Below are 19,408 nucleotides of genomic sequence, written 5' to 3' on the forward strand. Positions count from 1 at the left end.
CTCTTCTCTGGACACGCTCCAGCACCTCGACGTCCTTCTTGTAGTGAGGGGCCCAAAACTGAACACAGTATTCGAGGTGCGGCCTCACCAGTGCCGAGTACAGGGGCATGATCACTCCCCTACTCCTGCTGGCCACACTATTTCTGATACAGGCCAGGATGCCATTGGCCTTCTTGGCCGCCTGGGCACACTGCCGGCTCATATTCAGCCAGCTGTTGACCAACACTCCCAGGTCCTTTTCCGCCAGGCAGCTTTCCAGCCACTCTTCCCCAAGCCTGTAGCGCTGCATGGGGGTGTTGTGGCCGAAATGCAGGACCCGGCACTTGGCCTTGTTGAACCTCATACAATTGGCCTATACAATACAATACAATAGAAGTATTCCTGACCAGTGTGTTAGTCTGCATTCTCCCTCTGCTATGAAAGGTTGTGATTGAGGTCATGAGTTTTTGCTGAACTGTTCACTTAAAGGTAAAAAAGCTTTATCCAAATTCCAAAGAGACTCCAGAGAGGAGTTCCCACTGATGTCAGCTACGGATAAATCTAGCTGTAAACTTGGCAACTACTTTCACATGATACCCTGCAAATGCTTCAGAGCTTCTTTTTCCCCTTATCTTTCATGAGAGAAATCAAATTGAAATAGAATGAACTGTCAGAGAGAAATGTATTGGGCCAGGTTCATATGTCCTGCAATTCCAGAGTTTATGACCGCACTACATTCAGGATGAGCTTGACTCTTAGGAGATTTGATGAAATGCTGATTGTTAATGAACCAATAAGAAAATTAATATTCTTTACATTAGCTTGAAGATCTTTATTTTTATGCGACATAAGTGCAACTGTGCTATCACAGCCTTGATCTCTGCTTGAGAATTTCCAGTATTTTACAACTCAGAACATATAAATCAGCTTCACTCTAGATTAGCTGTTCTGCCTAATACCAACAGTATGTTTATTTACCCACAGCTTTTTAACCTTGACATGACAGATATAGTTTAAAAAAAGAACACACAAGAAACTTCACTGTTCACTTGAGAACTTAGAGAAAATAGCAATCAGTGGAAAGATGACCTGAGGTAATGACGTTTGGTTGCAAATGTCTTTCTGGATACAGATAAAGTAAGAATTTGAGCCATTTATCAGAGTTGTGATTGCATTGACAGCCCAAAACACAGGAATCTCCCACAGGAGTTCCTTGGGTTACTTCTACCTCCTCTCCCACACTGCCCATGCCTCACACAAGGAAGCAAGTCTTTAGGAAGCACCATGCTCTTCCTAGTATTATCACATTCTACATAGCGGATGACTATTTCCCAAAACTTCTGCTATAAGATTAAGTAACTTTCTGAGGATAACTGCACCCCAGAGAAGACTTTACAGTTTTTACACTCAAACAGTTCCACTAGGAAAACCAGTGGCCGCTCAGTAACTTCCTTCTGAGAGCCACTGCACTTTTCATGGTTAGACACCTAAAGAGGCAATGTGTTTACAGAGACCTCCAGGATTCCCGAAATAGCCAGCATACAACATGTACTAGCAGCTAAAGATGTTTTCACAGATTCACGGGTCATCCTTTACGATCACTAATCAGCACTCCTCATACTAAAAGGAGTCCACAAAAGATAGATTCCCAGTTATACCCCATCCGCAGTTTCATGGCCTCCCTGCTGACTCCTAACTCTGGGCAACAGGGCCATGTTCCCTCCTTGGGCCTTTGAGTGAATGATCCAACCAACAGATGGGAATGTGGAAAGAAGGAACTGCTGGCAGTGGAGTATTGCTGGAGGTGCCACCCAGCTATCATGTCAAGGTCAGTTATTGGTTTGTGATGCATCCAACAGGGAGGCAAAGGGCAGAATACCTTCCTTATGAAATACAGGGAGACTAGGTATAAGTTAGGTGCTTGACTGTACAGTACTGTCAAGATTTGAACCATTCTGGCCTGCCCAGGAGCAGACCACCAAGCCCTTAGAAAATTTTTAACAGAAAAAATATAAGCACCTCAGGACTCCAGATGCCTCCTGGGCTAGATTCAAGTTGTGAGTAGTTTGGAAGATCTGGAATTTGGGCTTTGGTGCCCCCAGGTCTCATGTATTAAGTGTCCAAGGCTTTTAGTCATATTAAATGGTTTTAGTATTAAGTGTGCCTGGCTATCTGGTCTCACTGATGAACGCAAGCTGACCTTGAAAGAGATACTTACTGGAATTTTTTCTTTTATTGCATGACTGAAAACTTGGAATGCAGCTTTTTACAGTACAGTACACTTGCAGCAAGTTTAGACAGTCTAAAGCTCCTACAGCTGAATTCATGATTTCCCAAAAACAACAAAAAGAGCAAGAACAACATTAAAGAAGGTATTAGCCTTATTTTGATAAAACTGTTTCTTGTAAAAGACAACCTGCTGGCTATTTACATTTAGCGAAGGAGCCTTAGTTTGGATTTACATTATGTATCATGATATCTTTATTTCTTCATCCTCTGAGCTTTTGTTCCATGAAGGAACACTAAGGAAACCACTTCCCACTTCCTCTGGGAAGCAGTTTATTATTTTTAGTTATTATATACTTGAATATTAATAATTAAGTTTAAAAAATGAGATCCAAAATTACATTAACATAGTACACAAAAGTCCTGTCATTCTATTAACAAAGCAAAGGACAAAGAAGTCAAGAATATTAAAAAATGACACAAACATTTGAGTTACCCTGGACATACAAAAATATTTTCAGATCCTTCAGCTAAATTGCAGCTGAGCTGGAAGGGTGTACTCAAAGCTTTCTAAATCCATATATTATGCTCACACCTAAATAATCTGTTGGTTTCGTTGCTAATTTGTTTGGTCAGACATGCTAATATTGCATTGCAGTTATGATATCCTGCCTGTCTTAGCAAATTTAACAATTACCTAACTTCCAAAAGCCATACACTATCTAAAAGTAAAAACCTGCATTGTTGATTTGTACAACATTTGTTGATTTAACCTTGCTACAACAATCTGCCGTGTAGTCTTCCCAGGACCCATTAAAAAAATAAACCTTTGTACTTACTTAGAACTTGTTTCACAAAATTAAATTGTAGAAACTTTCTCAACTTTTACAAGAACAAAGCTAGAACAAATATGAGACCTGAAAGTGATGTGCATTTAAAAAAAAAAAAAAGGAAAAAAAAAAGGAAAAAAGCAGCCTCTCCCACTGACTTTAGAATTTTCTCAGTTTACAGATAATTCTGCACCCTGTATGTCCTTACCAGTCAGTGAAGCAGAGTTATCCTGGCTTTGGAATAATTGTTTCTATCTTGACACAGATAAAATACATTCATATAGAACTGAGTTTACTTTGATTACCTTTAAAAATAAAGAAAAAAAAAGTTCTATATTGCCTATAGTCACTGTGATAGAAAAAGCAGCAATGAGATAAATTAACTTTCTAACGGCAAGGAGAATGAAGCTTTGGAACAGATTGTGTGGGAGCTTATGGAGTCTGTCTTTGGAGATCTTTAAAGACATCTCTCAGTAATAATTTTGGTACAGTTGATCCTGCCTTGTGGCAGAGGGATAATTAAATGAAGACCTGAGGTCCCCTCTAGCCCTGTTTCCTGTGATTAGCAGTTTTCCCCTACAAATTCCCATTTTAAGGAGCACATCTCCTACAATTGTGTGACACTATCCAGTGAATAATTTTTGTAGCACGTCCCTTTCATACAGATTTTGCAGAAGGGCCTTTGTAAATAATGCAGTTTATAATAGCTGGGCAACAGAAGCTAAATTCACTCTTACATAGATATTTTTCTCTTTCACAAAGAGAAATATAAGAATTCTGAAGGCTATTAGCCAGGAGATGACAACAGAAAAAAGATACTAGTTTTTTTGACGTAATTTGCTCTCAACTCTCCCATAAGCCTAAATTTACTTCTGTAAGATAGAGCTCTTAATAGTTTGGGTTTGAATTGCAATAAAACCATTTTTAATAAAACTAAAGACTATCCTTGAGGCCTAACAAGATTTTTTCTCTAGGTATTATAATTTAGTCTGTTACTTATCAGACCCACAGTCTTACTAAACCTCAGTTTTGTGGAAAACTAACTTTAGATCGCATGTAGCAGGCCAGCTTTCTTCTTTTCCCCTTTAACCGTAACCTTATTTTGGTTCATTGAAGGCACTAAAGCACAAGGACAGTAGAAATTGGTTTATGTCAATATCATGACAGTAATTTCATAATTCAAGTAGAATGGGGCCAATAGCAATCAAAATCAGGCTCTAAGTAATTTCTGAGCTCTCCCAGACAATATGCTGAGAAACAACACAAGTTTATCAAACAGCACAAAAGCTGCTTGTTTTCACTTTAAGCTAATAAACTAACAGTTTCCAAAAGTTAATCACAAGAAAATTCTGAAACCTGATTACCATTAGGAAAAGAGCAAAGGAAAATAATTTGATATGAATTATTATTTGCCTAATACTAACTTTTCTCCCTAGATTCTCAAGCAAGTGTGCAGGTAAGCTATCACATACAATCCCCCTGAATTCTGCATACAAGAAACTATCTACTTTTAATTTAGCAATTTTGAGGATGTTATTAAAGTTTTGTGTCAATTTCAGAGAGTGGGAAACCTGGCAAAACTATCCTGGGAACCAACTGCAAGTAATCTGTTCTCTAGGGATAGAGGTTCTTGGTTTGACCCCAGCTTTTGAGCAACTAGCAGTTGTATCTTCCGCCAAGAAATGAAAAATAGCCACGCACTTATTGAAGTTTCTTTATTTCATCTCAACTTGTATTTTTCCTCAGAATGAACATAAGTCTGACCTTGGGATACACTTCAAATAGCGTGCGGTTCCCATCAACATTTATAATGCTTTAGTTGCAAGCCTATTACCATTGCTTAACAAACCTATTTTCCCAATATTAAAAATAGGAAAGGACTCATTGCCTGTAAAAATGAATTATGGCTTAGCAAATGAAAATATTTTAAAATACTTGATTTCACTTTCAGCTGTGCTGCCCTGTCCTAGAATCTCACTGCAACTTGACTAATAATAAACTTTAGTGCCATGAACAAATGTTTTTGAAAAAACCTACAAAGTTAATATTTATGGTAAGCAACTTGCTCTGCAGATGGTAGTTGGCCATCACTGAAGACCTCGATGAAACTTCAAGCCTGAACATGCCATTTGATTCTACTACAGACAGAGGACATTTAAAACTGAAAAGATGAGTCTTCTAAAATTGGGTCTCTAAAGAACACCTTGCGAATCTACTAAGAGGAGGATGTGTTTGTGAAACATTGATGTGTGTGCATACACACAGGAATTCAAATAAACTTCTAGAGCCTTGATTTTCTTCATTTTAATGGATCTTCATTTTAAAGGATAGGAAACTTCCCAATCAAGACAACATTTTTCATTGCTTAAAGGTTAAGACTACTCTGTGCAGTCCTTAAATTTTTGTATCTGGATCTCTGGGTGTTTTTGGATCCTTCTGTCTCCACCCCGGAATTGATTTACCAGAAGTTATCTGGCTTTGGCTGTCCAGTTTTCTGCAAACCCAGTCCTCTCCAATGGACATTCAGGCTATTTTAAGTTATCAACCTTGGCCTGCTTTCCATATTCCCATTCAGAGAAGTTCAGGCTTGAACAGACAAACTCCCTAGCAATATGTGTTTTTTGGGACAGTGATACAAGAAAGCCAGTTTTCTTAAAGCACTCTCCCTTTCACTGCTGTTGCATAATTCTTTCCTTTCCCAGGGGAAGGTAAACAGGGGAAAGGTAAACAGTTGTTTCCATGTATAAAGAGCTATTCATCTCCAAATCTCAACCAAGGGAAACTGCTGCAAACTGAGCTGTCACCTCAGTAATCTCTCGGTATTACCTTCTATTTCATTTAACCAGAAAGAGTAAAAGGGCACCAGCCATGACTAACTTCATGTGGCCTCTTCATACATTTTCCACCTTACTGCCTGGCCTTCTTCCTATGACTGACTCCAGAGTACTTTTTTATGACCATTTCCTGCTGAGGAATGACACCAGGTTCTCCCCTTCCTCACTAGTTGGAACCTGAGCAGTCAGTGTATGGAATTTATTTTAACTGAATTAAGATGAAGAAAAGAGTATCTTGCAAATTTATTCTTCTACGTCCCCTTCCATGTTCAAGACTCCATACCACCCATTGAGTTCAACAGAAGTTAGGCATCTAAATAACTTTGACATTCTGCCCTTACACATGTCAAAAATCTAGAAGATGTAAAGCAGAAGCTCACAGATATACACACAGAATCATAGAAATGTTGGCTGGAAGGGACCCCTGGAAACCATCCAGGACAAGCTGCTTGAAGTCAGTCTGTGAAAAACACCAGATTGGAGGTTTTTGAGACTTGGCTACACAAAGCCACGACAGACCCAAGAACAGAATTTCCACGGCCCTGTGTGCAATTCGTTCCAGAGCTGCACCACCTCCCCTTTTCCTAATGGCCAACCTCCCAAATAGCAATGTGTGATCACTGTCCCTTGTTATTCTGCCTGCCCCTTCTCGGAAGAGTCCAGCTCCATTATCTTTATAACACCTCCTCAAGTTGCTCTTGGCTGCTATAAGATTGCCCCTTAGCCTCCTACTTGCCAAATTAAAACCAAGCACAGCTCCCTCAAACTGTCCCGATACATGATGTTCTCTAGGCCACTCAAGAAAAGACTTCAAACTTTATTCCGAAGTGTCTCATCCAAATTAGAATCTGTATTAAAAGAGCCATTTCTGCAATCAAGAACTTCAGGATTCCATTTCTTATTTGTATTTTCAGGCATTTTGTGTAAGCAAAATGAACAGTTGCATCTGAATATTCATTATCAGTGTTCATATGGTATTTACTTCAAGTGATTTTTTAGGTGGGTACGGGTTGATGTAGGAAAAAGTTAAGCTATACCTGTAGCTTGACAATAAAGGTAACTGAAAAAAAAGGAGAAACTAAAATTTGCACCAAATCCAGATACTCACAACTGACCAGGGTTATCAGTGTCAACAAGCAGGAAGGGTGGGGGAATTCCAAAGCCTGTCTTGGGCCCAAGACAGCTTTCAGAAGTCCTACTCCTTGCACCCTGTAGAAACACTTCAGAACCACCATAACGATGAGACATTGCTATATCTGAGCAAAACAGTCACTTTCCTGAGTATTGTCCAAACAACACAAACAGAGTGAGCTTTAAGAATGTAATAGGAAGTTTTGGACAACAGTCCTCAAAACATATTAATATGTCTGCTACACAAGCAGAATTGCAACGTAAAGTCTTCTCTCCCTTCTTGGCACTCTGTCTTCTAGATAAACAAACATTAATGCTTCTTCCTTTTTACTTAATTGTGTACAGAACCTTCCATTTTTAAGTGTTTTGTAAATTAATTTCACATAACGAGTAAAAACCATTAAGGTTGCAGAGCTCAGCACTCAAAATTTAAAGTGACATAAGTAAATGCCCTTGTAAATGATCAAAACGTTTGTTTTACTGAGCCAGTAAAAAGTTCTTTAAACTAGAAATGATAGGGAGGGAACTGCCAGTGGTCCTGGGAGGCAGTGATGGACAGGGTTTACAAGCAAAGAGCCTAGGATGATGTAAGTGAAAGGGAACACATAATCAAAACAGGGCTTAAGTGGAGTCACCTCAAACATTTGCATGTAAGTAAGGAAGTGCCTGCAAGGCACCATTATGAGGAAACCCCCAGACCCTTTTCGGGAAATCGGCATGCTTGGGTGTCTCTCTGAAGTACCTGTACACTAATGCATGCAGCCTGGAGAATAAACACAAGGAATTAAAGATTTGTGTGCTATTGCAGACACGGTGGGATGACTCTCATGACCAGAGTGCTGCAATGGTGAGATACAGGCTCTAGGATGGACAGGCTGGGAAGGTGAGACGGGGGAGTTGCCCTTTATGTGAGAGAGCAGCAGGAGTGCATGGGGCTCTGGGTGGGGATGGGTAACCCAACTAAGAGCTTATGGGTAAGGATTAAAGAGCAGACAAATATGTGTGATATTGCACTGGCTGTCTGCTATAGGGTACCTGATCAGGAAGAACAAGTGAATGAGGCCTGCTACAGACAGCTAGAAGTAACCTCACATTCAAAGGCTCTGGTCCTCATGGGGGACTTCAACCACACTGACAACTGCTGGAGGGAAAATACAGCAAGGCATAAGTGGTCCAGGAGGTTCCTGCAGATCTTTTATGACAACTTCCTGACCCAAGTGGTAGAGAAGCCAATGAGGAGAAGGACTCTGCTGGACCTCATACAAGGAAAGGCTCATTAAGGTATGTATGTGAAGACTGAAGTGACCATGAGATGGGGAGGGGAGGGAGCAGGTCAAAAAAACAGGACCACAGCCCTGGACTTCAGGAGAGCAGACTCTGGCAGCTTCAAAGATCTGCTTGAAAGGGTCACATGGAGTAAGACCCTAGAGGGAAGAGGGGCCCAGGAAAGCTGGGTAATATTCAAGGATCACTTTCTTCAAGTTCAAGAACAGTCCATCCCAATGAGCAGGAAGTCAAGCAAAAAAGCCAGGAGACCTCCATGGATGAACAAGGAGCTCCTGGCAAAACTCAAACACAAAAAGTAAGTATACAAAAAGTGGAAGCAGGGACAGGCAACCTGGAAGGAATACAGAGACACTGTCCAAGTGTGCAGAGATACAGTTAAGAAAGCCAAAGCCCACTTGGAGTTGAATCTGGTGAATGATGTCAAGAACAAGAAGGGTTTCTATAAGTACTTAAGTAGCAAAAGGAAGACTAGGAAAATTGTAGGCCTGCTGCTGAATGGAGCAGTGTCCCTTGGTAACACAGGACATGCAAAAAAGGCTAAGGTACTGAGCGCCTTCTTCACCTCAGTCTTTACTAATAAGACCAGCTTTCAGAAATCTAAAGCCTTGGAGACCAGGGGAAGTCTAAAGCAAGGAAGGCATCCCCTTGGTGGAAAGGATCAGGTTAGGGAATATTTAAGCAAACTGGACATACATAAGGCCATGGGCCTTGATAGGATGCACCCACGAGTGCTGAGGGAGCTGACTGAAGTCACTGTGAAGATACTTTTATTATCTTTGAATGATCACTGCATTTGGGAGAGGTATCTATCTGAAGACTAGAGGAAAACAAGTGTCACTCATATCTTCAAAAAGGGCAGAAAGGAGGACCTGGGAAACTACAGGCCAGTCAGCCTCACCTCAATCCCTGGAAAGTGATGGAGCAGCTAATTCTGTGAACCACTTCCAGGCACATGGAGGACAAGAAAGTGACTGGGAGTAGTCAGCATGGATTCAGGATCACTAAGATGATGAGGGGACTGGAACATCTCCCATAGCAGGAAAAGCTGAGAGAGCTGGGATTGTTTAGCCTGGAGAAGAGAAGACTCAAGGGGGATCTCATCAAGGTGTACAAATATCTGCAGGGAGGCTGTAAAAAAAGACAGACCGAGGCTCTTTCCAGTGGTGCCTCGTTACAGGGCAAAAGACAATACGGACAAATTGAAACACAGGAAGTTCCTGCTGAACATAAGGACACTTTTTTTTATTGTGAGGGTGACAGAGCATGGGAAGAGGTTGCCTAGAGGGGTGGTGGAATCTCCATCCTTCTTCAAAAGACGGTCCTGGGCAACCTGCTTTAGGTGACCTGCTTGAGCAGGGGCACTTGGCTGAGATGACCTCCAGAGTTCCCCTCCAACCTCAACCATTCTGTGATTACATCATACACTGAATCCACCTTGAGTAGTAGACAGCAAATAAAAGAGAGATCTGTAACTTTCAGTGAAAATAAGTGGTCTTGATTGACTCAGACTCCTCTCAGAAATGGTACACAGGTTCAGAAACTAATGTTAAGTTGAAAACTTGCCTTGAAGGTGGCAAAAGCATGAGTGCAAGATGTTTCAAATGAATCCCTTTTGCACTCAGGCTTGCAGTTCATGAGGAAAACATTTTGTTGGAGAGTCTTTGAAGCATTCTTCCTTTGCATTCTCTCCTAGGCTTCAGCACATAGTTTTTGTTTGCATGTGCTGACTCTTCTGCAAATCACCCCTAAAGACCATTATCTTTAACATGTTTCCATCTTGGTTTTGTCCATCTTGTTTCAGCAATTTCTGTCCAGTCTTTGTGTCCCTCTCCACTCTGAAATAGTTATCTTCCCCTTTGCTCACTTTGTACCAGCCATCACATACAAGAAACTGTAGAGGTGAAATTTTGCTGTGTGGGCATATATCTTCTAGGTATACAGAGCAGTTTCGTGTAGCATTGCATTCCCAGAGCATGTATGCAGTCAAAGCTATGATAGGCTATCATTTAAGTTGATTTCAGCTGTCCAGTTCCAAGAAGCCAAACTTCTGCACATGTTGATTCAGAGTTTCCAAAACATTATCTCAAAATTTTTCATGGGGACAGGAAGGAGCGCTTTCCTGACAGAAAGGCCACAGCACTCTGACCAAATTTCAACTCCTTGCTCCAAAGCATGGACAGTACACAGTTAGTCAAAGAAAAGGTTGCCAGGGTTGTTTTAACATTGCAACACAATGTATTTTCTCCAGCATTTTCTTGGAAATGGCAAAACTGTTTTGGCTGAAACTTTCTGGAAAAAAAATAAAGTGAGCTCAATATCATCTAATGGTAAATTTTAGCCTAAAAGGTTAATATTTGGCCAAGTTTCAAGTAAGCTAAGATGAAGGTATTGTAACAAGGAGGTTTGATAAATCTCAATAATAGTCAATGCTGCCAATACCAGCAAAATGCAGTCCCTTATGAAGGCCAGGGAACTAATGATCACCAATAACACTGAGGAACTCCAGCCAAGACACCAAGTTGAGCAGTAATGGAAACAGACACGAACCCTTAAATTTGAAACAGGCCAGAGAGCTGGTTAGTTTTAAGCATCTTTCCTGTCCTCGCAATACTCTCTATATAATGCTTTTTCTACACTACTATATATACATATATGTACACACATTAAGTTCTCAGCTGACACTTATTTCCCACAGATGCAGGTATTTCAGTCTTGATGCACCAATCACTAAACTGAGCTCAATTAGGAAGAAATCCAGATTCAGCGATCATGAGCTGTGAGTTAACATGGCAGAAATGTTGCTGGTGTTTGCATTTGTAATTATAGAGGATTATTCAATATCAATACATTAAAAACTTTGCCCGAAGTCATATGGCACCAGGCCAACAAACAATGCCTAACTTACTTTATGAACTATTTGAAAAGGAACAAATAAACAAAAAAACCAGCATGCAAGTGTAAGGTTTGGTGCATCAGGTCATTAAATCTGCATAGTTAAGAGTGAAATTACAATGAAGAAAAACATATGTTTTATTTTAAAAAGAAAACCACAAAACAGCTTTTTGGGAATACTAAACTGTGAAAACCTGGACTGAAGAATTTTATGGGTTACTGTGGTATAGGCTTCTCAGACAATCATACCTCAACTAAATTCCTCAACTCATGATGAATAAGACTATTAATATGAACTTAATTAGAACCAATGTAATATCATAAATCAAGAATTAATCATTAGTTCTTAGTAATTTGTTTTATGGAAATCATACGTAAGTCAATGTATAATTTAGGGTCTGAGCCATCAACTTCTGAGTATATGATTTCCCATCCCCTCCCCAAAGTCTAGACTTAAATATCACAGCTTAGGGTCTGAGAGAATGACTGGATGGAAGTATATGCTTCTGTTATGCAAAAGGCCAGATTACTAGACCTAATGGTCCTTTCTAGCTACTGGATCTATTCCATTAGAGATTTAACAGGGAGAGCACAATTTATAAGGCTATATCCCACATGTGGAGTTCAAAGAGTGACCCACAGATGGCACAGAAGGTAAATGCCAGGAATACTGTGCCTGCTGCACACAAGCAATGCAACTAATCCCTGTTCAGTCAGGTGCTGCTCCAGGTTTATGTAACTACAATGCTTTTAGTCTGCAGCTGGCTTACTTTGGACTATCGGCAGAGAAGTCCACCTTCAGGGATCACTGTGCCATGAGCAGTGTTCCTGCATATGCACAGCACTCTTGGACAGCCAACTATTTATTGCGTAGTATGACTCTACACTGGGTACAGCACCCACAACCCATGTGCAGCAAGACAAACTGTGCATCATACGTGCAGTAGGAGTGGAGATGCTGTGCAGATTCTCCTGTGTTTAAGCAGTAAATCCAGTTTGTTGGACCTGTGCATAGCTGGGTGCTGTTGCCAGGACCTCGCAGCCTCTTAGTCAAAAGTGGACCTGATGATACTGGAAGGCATAAAGTATAGTCCACAACTGGCCTTCATTTATAAATGCTAAATACTAAAAAAAACTAGTCTGGGAAGGCTAGATATATGGCTGAACTTTGGTGCCCAAATACCTGTTTGAATGACTGTGATCAGCATTTATTTAGGAATGGCAAGCTCAAAACTCAGCTAACTTCATAGACATAAATTTCCTTGGTAAGAATCCTGGAATAATTCAGGTAAAAAGGGAGGCTTGGGGTCATCTCATTCAACTCCCTTCTCAAACTAGGTCCAGCTTCAAAGTTAGATGAGGTTGCTCTAGGTCCTGTTGTATTTTAAAAATCTCCAAAGGTGAACATCCCGCAGCCTCTCTGGGAACTGTTCACGGCTTAGCCACCCTCAAGGAAAGAATTTTTCCTATATCTATATGGGATACCCTTGCTTCAATTTGTGACTGTTACTTCTTGTCCTATAGCTATGCACCTCTGAGCAGATTTTGGCTCCATCTTCTCTATAAACTCCATCAGGCAGTTGAACAGAACAGTTTGCTCCAGTTCCCCTGACCAAGCCCTCTCACTTCCAGGCTAAGCAAACCGTGTTCCCTGAGCTTCTCCTTGTACATCATGCTCCAAATCCTGGTGACCACCTGCTGGAATTTCTCCAGATTGTCAATGACTTTCTCATACAGGTGGCCTGAAAATTGGGCACCGTACTCCAAATGTGGCCTCAGGACTGCTGAATAAAGGGGAGTAATCACCCCCCAACCTGCTGCCTATACTCTTGCTAACACACTCAAATATGCAATTAGCCTTCACAGCTGAAAAGGCACATTGACAAGCCACATTCCCCCACTTTCTGCTGCCGTCTGGTGCACACACTATGAAGTACAAACAAGTCCTGAGCAGATAGGTATCTAGCTTAGACCCAAATTTTGACACAATTAGAGAAAACAAGAATTCATCTGCTTATCTTGCTCTGGGAGAGTTGATCTGGCAGACTTGTTTGATGCAACACAACATAAAACAGCTGGATAAGGAGGAATTCCCCTCCTTGTGTATACAATACCCTACTGGTTAGATGACTCATGCACATGTGTTTTGGAGACTCAGGTTCATCTCTCTCATGTGTATCATGAGGGGTTTTTGACTTGTGCACCTTGAAAGGAAAGCACCTCACCTCTTGCCTGTCCCAGTCTAGGACCTTAACAAAGGGACAAGCATTAAATAATTTGCCTTAAATAAGATCTTTGATGAAATAGGAAATGAAACAAAGGGCTCATGCTAGGTAATCTCTGATCCCTAGCCTCTATAGTTGCTCCCATTTTCACACTCAAATGAAAATATAATTGAGCAGTGAGAAATCTCCACCAGAACTTGCTGGGAAGTAAGAGAGGTTACAAATCCCCCATTTCTCCTTGCTCTGGCTTGAAAGTTTAGAACATAAGTCTCCCATGTTTAAAGTGATTACACTTGTCATCAATTGAAGGATGCCGTACCCAACCCTGACTTGGGACAGGGGTGGGAGGTGGCAAGTAAATAAAACCCTAAAAACCGTTTAGTTCTTAGGGAAAAAAGAGTGTGTGAAAGGGAGAGCTCCTGGAGATGGTTCCAGGTTATAAGACTTTAGAGGATACAGGTAATTCAATCTGAATTTGAAGATATATTAAATGTCTACTTTGAAAAGAAAGTTATTATTTGAGAAAAGCAAAAAAACAAAGTAAATTTTAGTTCTTTAAAAATTTTCACTCATCAAATGTATAAGAAAAGCTGATCAATTAAGTGGGAAAACAGTTGCAAAATATTCCTGAATCTCCTAATTTCATTTACTTTTCTTTTTAAATTCTGACCAGAGTCCAAGACTAACTTTGACTGCAATGTGATCAATACAAGTGGGATTTGAGTTAAAGGCTCTGTTCAAAGAAACACAGAAAAAGTCTTTCTTTTATATTAGCATTCTGCTAATGCTTCAGTTCATCTGAGTGGAAAATTACCAATAAAAGTTTAAAGTATGCAAACAAAGAGGAACTAAGGGAAAGAACTGAAGTATGGATTAAAATACAGGAAGGGAAGGGCAGCAGAGAATAGTAGAAGGAAGCTTTTATCTCAAGTGTTTAACTTTGTGTAGACTACTCAGAAAATGTCCTGAAAGTTCAGCTGTGCACCAGTTCTTCCTATGGAATCTAATCCAAACTGATCAGGACAACAAGGGGCACATGCCCCTTGACATTAGGTCCAACTCCAGTGATAATCATTTGATAGTGGCAGAGAGGGCTCCCACACCCGCTGAGCACTTGCAACCTCAGCTGAAGTCAGCAGGTGCTTGCAGAGGTGTTCTTAATCTAACCCAGTCCTCCCAGCTACCTGTAGGCAGAGGAGACTCCCTCCAAACTGTTTGCACCTCCATTCTTTATTTAGCCTGCAAAATGTACTATAGACAAGACACCAGCAACACTTATATTTGGATATCACTTTCCAGTGATGTGATGTGCATATTAATGTAAATGCTTCTAAAAACTATAGCTATAAAGCTGGTCTCTACAGCATATGCTGAATAACTAGTACTATTAGTACTAGTACTAACAATAGCTATGCAATTGATGTGAAAAAGATTATTACTTATGTGTGGTAATCCTAACTGACAAGGTATGAAAAGCTTCCAGAAGCCACCAGTAAGATTTTCCAGGCATTTCTGGAACTCTCTATATCTCATTCTGCAACTTTCAGCTTAGTGAGGGAAGGGTGTTCTGCCGGCCTCACATTGCATAAAAATTGGCTTAATATTTCCCCCACTCTCCCAATGGTTTGCTACCAGTGCCATGTTTATAGAACTCACTGAGGTTTCAGGAGATTTAAATCTAAATAACTCCTCCAGCCCTGTCCCATAATTCTCAGGAGATTGTCTAAATACTAGGCCCTCTAAATACTGCCCATTCACAGCAATACCCTAAACATTAGGCTGTAGCTTAATGGCTTTAGTCATCTGGGCTGACAATTGTTCTATGCAAAAAGGATAGTGCTTCAGAAAGAAGATCGAAGATCAAGAAATGCCAGAATATCCAACAGGCTGATGCTCAGAGCTCCTCAATAGGAAGCTCAGACAAAAGGGCAGCTGCCACCTCCAGGGAGACATTCCAGCTCCTTGGCTATCAGGGTTTGCTGGCTGTGAAGGGGTTAACACGTTCCCTGCACACCAAAGTAAAGGCATAAGTTCCCCTGAAGCTGAGCACCAAGCTAGTTCAGCATTTTGTACCTGCCTCATTTAAGTAGCTCCCTACTCAACAGATGGATCCTAAAGAGTTAAGCCCTTTCCATGCACTGAAGATGAACAGAACAAAGTTCACTCTTCGGGCTCCTTAGGTAGCAGGAAATGCGAGAGCTGAATCAAGTCCTTTTTTTGTGTGTCCTCTCCAGCTCCCTCCTTGGGACCAGAAGCTGCCAATGGCAACTCTGCTCATTATGAACAATAAAACTGTCAAGGACAATAGTGGTCTCATGAGAGAGGATCATCTCTGCATTTGGCCTGGTCAACAGAAAATCTCCCACTAAGAGGCGATTAACAATGAATTTGGCAGCCACTATGACATGATGAAAGACATGGAAAAAGAACTATCTATGCTAACAGAATATGGTGAGAGACAGGGAGGGGGGGAGAAAAATGAAAAGTCACATGCTCCAAAGGAGCAAGAAACAATCGGTAAATTGCACTAGGCTTACGCATTTATTACATGCTCAGTTCCTACAGTAATTAGAATAACATAAATATATTGGATATATTAAACTTCAAACAGGGGGCAGATGGTACAGTTCTGATCTAAATATGCAGGGGGTACTATGCCACAAGTTCATAGCTGTAAGCGCCAATGTGTCCCACTGTGCATTGCAACGGCTATTGCTATGGAGAGGCAAGCAGCTAAAGCCCTAGATAAATCCATAGTTGTCTGTATCTGGGAACTCAAAACAAGTTGCCAAGATGATCTGGTAGGCTCTTGGGTCTGGGCCTTAATACATCATGATTTATGGCTTGACTTGAAGGCAGATACGTTTCCATTTCTGGACTATGTCTGACATGTTGAATGTGCTCATCTAGAAACAGTATTTTTAGGAAGAAATTGTTCCAGACATTTGGAAGAAGGCCTTTCTGCCTGAGTTTTCAATAGCTCGGTAGTGGGTGTCCAAGCTTTTGCAATGGAACAGAAAGTCACATCAGTAAAACATGTCTCGATTTTTTAGGGTTTCGGTGTGTGCAGGCAGTGCAGGGATCATCTGCATTAGTTTGCCAGGCCAAGGTGCCAACATTTGCTAATGTACTAACTCAGCTGGTCTGGAGAGAGACCATTTAAGAACAAGTGGTTAGTTCAGATTCTTGATCTTTCTGTTTAAAGAACAGAACTAGTTGTCTCATGCAATTCTGCAGGAAACTGAAGGGAGGAAAAAGAAGGGGCAACAGAAATGATCTGGCAGAAAACAAAGCAAACTGTGTCCAAATTGAAAAAGACCTGAGAAAGAGGATACAGGGGAAGAAGTAAAATACTAGTAGGTACAAATTTGCCCTGCTTCAGGATTTTTTATTTACTAGAATCCCATTTTTATCCTGGGCAACTGACGTTTTCTAGAGTGCCAGACACTATTGACTAAATTAATCTGAGGCAAATAAATTGAGCCTGCAGAGGTATTTGGCCGCTGTAGTCAAACCCAGCTGATGGACTTGGGGGTTTTGGAGGAATTTTTTAGGGTTTCGGTGTGTGCAGGCAGTGCAGGGATCATCTGCATTAGTTTGCCAGGCCAAGGTGCCAACATTTGCTAATGTACTAACTCAGCTGGTCTGGAGAGACCATTTGTAAGAACAAGTGGTTAGTTCAGATTCTTGATCTTTCTGTTTAAAGAACAGAACTAGTTGTCATCCGCAATTCTGCAGGAAACTGAAGGGAGGAAAAAGAAGGGGCAACAGAAATGATCTGGCAGAAAACAAAGCAAACTGTGTCCAAATTGAAAAAGACCTGAGAAAGAGGATACAGGGGAAGAAGTAAAATACTAGTAGGTACAAAGCAAGGAGGCTATAAGCATATTAAAAACAATGATCAGTGAAACAACTGAGAGGAATGTTGGATACAATTTTCAGGTTGCTAGCAACACTTATCTGAGACTTCATGCTTAACTTTACCTACTGGCAGGATTTCTAACTCCACAGTTTTAAGTTTTCTTCAGTCATCTCTATGTGCTAGTGTTCAGCAGAGATGTTTGCAGTTCTTTAGTTGGGATAGCATTTTGAAGTTGAACAGGAGCCTTTCACTGTTCAAGGTCCTACAGCATTCTTCTTCCTGGACCAGTTACCAGGTGTACGTGTGCTTTTGAACAAGAAGAGGGAGGGGAAGAGGGAGGAAATAGAGTAATTACTGCATTTGAGGGGTTTGTGACTCATTACTACCACTATACCTGGAAACAAATTAGAATTTTTAAATCATTCTGACTTTCATAACAAAAAGCAAGTTTTTGTGACTACAGAAAAAAACAGGTTAATATAATAATATAATAATATAACGGGTTAATTTCAAATCTACAAGAAGAAACTAGCCTATCTTAAGACTTCCCAAGTTGTGACTCCTGCATGGGAAGTCACTGAGTTTCTTACCTCCCTGAACTATTTGCCAACAGACTTTTCACACACAAACAATTCAAGTTTTCTAAAATTAGCTTTTAAAAAGCTATTTTTGTTCCCACAGCTATGTCTCCATGAAAACTCAGTCTTGTATTATAAGCAAAGGAATGCAATTCATGCAAATAAGCCATGTTAGAAATGAAGTTTGTAAAGCACAAAATAAGACAAGATTTCTAAAATAATTCCTGCGAAGACTGACAGTCTCAAGTATCTGTACATCATACCAGACTTCAATTCTACCTTGCTCTTGTAACTTGCCCAATTTGTTGGGCAAGAGCAGATACCTTTTGCTCTCCTCAGAAAACTGCGTACAGCGCAAGTTAAACAAGAAAGTAATTGCATTATTTGGACTTCTTCTTTTATAAGATATCTTTCTGCTATCAGTTAGAGACTACTATTAATAATTGTTAGAGACTGCTAGTAATTGATTTAAGTCTTTCAAATGTGATGAGACAGTTTTAGACACCAGCACACCTACATCAAATGCAGGATCTATGCCAGAAATTGCAGTGGTTTGCTTTGTGACACCAGGTCTTTGTCCAGACCTCCCTGTTCAGCCTGCTGAATTCAACCCTTCAGCTGCATGTGAATATATCCCTCATCCCTGGGGGCCAGCAGAATCTGCCACCCCTGAGCCCAGCTGGGGGAAGGGAGGGGAAGGCTTGTTTTGTTGTTGTTGGTCTATGAAAGAAAATAATCTGTGAGAACAGTGTGGTATGAAGTTATCAGCTCAGATCAGCTTTACAGAAATCTAACATGGATAAAGGTTCCCCGCTCCCTCATAAACCATTTACATAAGAGCTGTTTATGACTTCTCAGCATTGCACATAACCACTTCAAGCCACAGCTCGGCCATTAGACCTTACTTCAGCTCAGCGGGTCTGGCCGAAACAACACTTGGCAATGGGTCTCTGGGGAAAACGGGGCCTCTGTAAGACATGGTGATAACTTGGTGGCTTCCTCACTCAGGGTTAGCGCTTCCTTCCTTCCATGAAAGGGTGCTGTGCTAATACAGGTGCTCCGATAGGAAATAAACCCCACACCTTCATCCCCAGTGAACAAGAAAAACCCTGCAAGTCCCCTCCATCCCCACAGCCTTCAGACACAGCAGTGCACTTCCATCCAGCACAGCAAAGGGGCTGCTTCCAAAAATCAAGCAGCATTTTCTTTCTAAAACTTCTGTTTTTCTGGAGTGTATATGTGTGTGTGCATGCACACATCTCTCCATCAGGGCAGCCTATGTCCCAAAGCACAGCGGCAAACCACTCATCTTCTATAAACTTTGTCAAACCCAGACCAGAAAGGCTGGTACCTGAAGGCAGGAAATAACACCACTGACTCCGTGCTGAGCAGCTCTGCAACATTAACCAGACAGGGATGACGTTATCATTTCTGTTCATGCAGTCCAGGAGAGGAAGCAGAAAGCAAGAGCCAGGAAGGAAGGGTCAGATCCAGCAGGATGATCACATTCCCCGTACTGAGCATGAGATTCAGAATAAGCTTTCTGCAAGCTTTCTCTGTGGCA

The sequence above is a fragment of the Aptenodytes forsteri genome, unplaced genomic scaffold, assembly GCF_000699145.1.
Source record: "Aptenodytes forsteri isolate BGI_AS27 unplaced genomic scaffold, ASM69914v1 Scaffold120, whole genome shotgun sequence".
Classification (NCBI taxonomy): Eukaryota; Metazoa; Chordata; class Aves; order Sphenisciformes; family Spheniscidae; genus Aptenodytes; species Aptenodytes forsteri.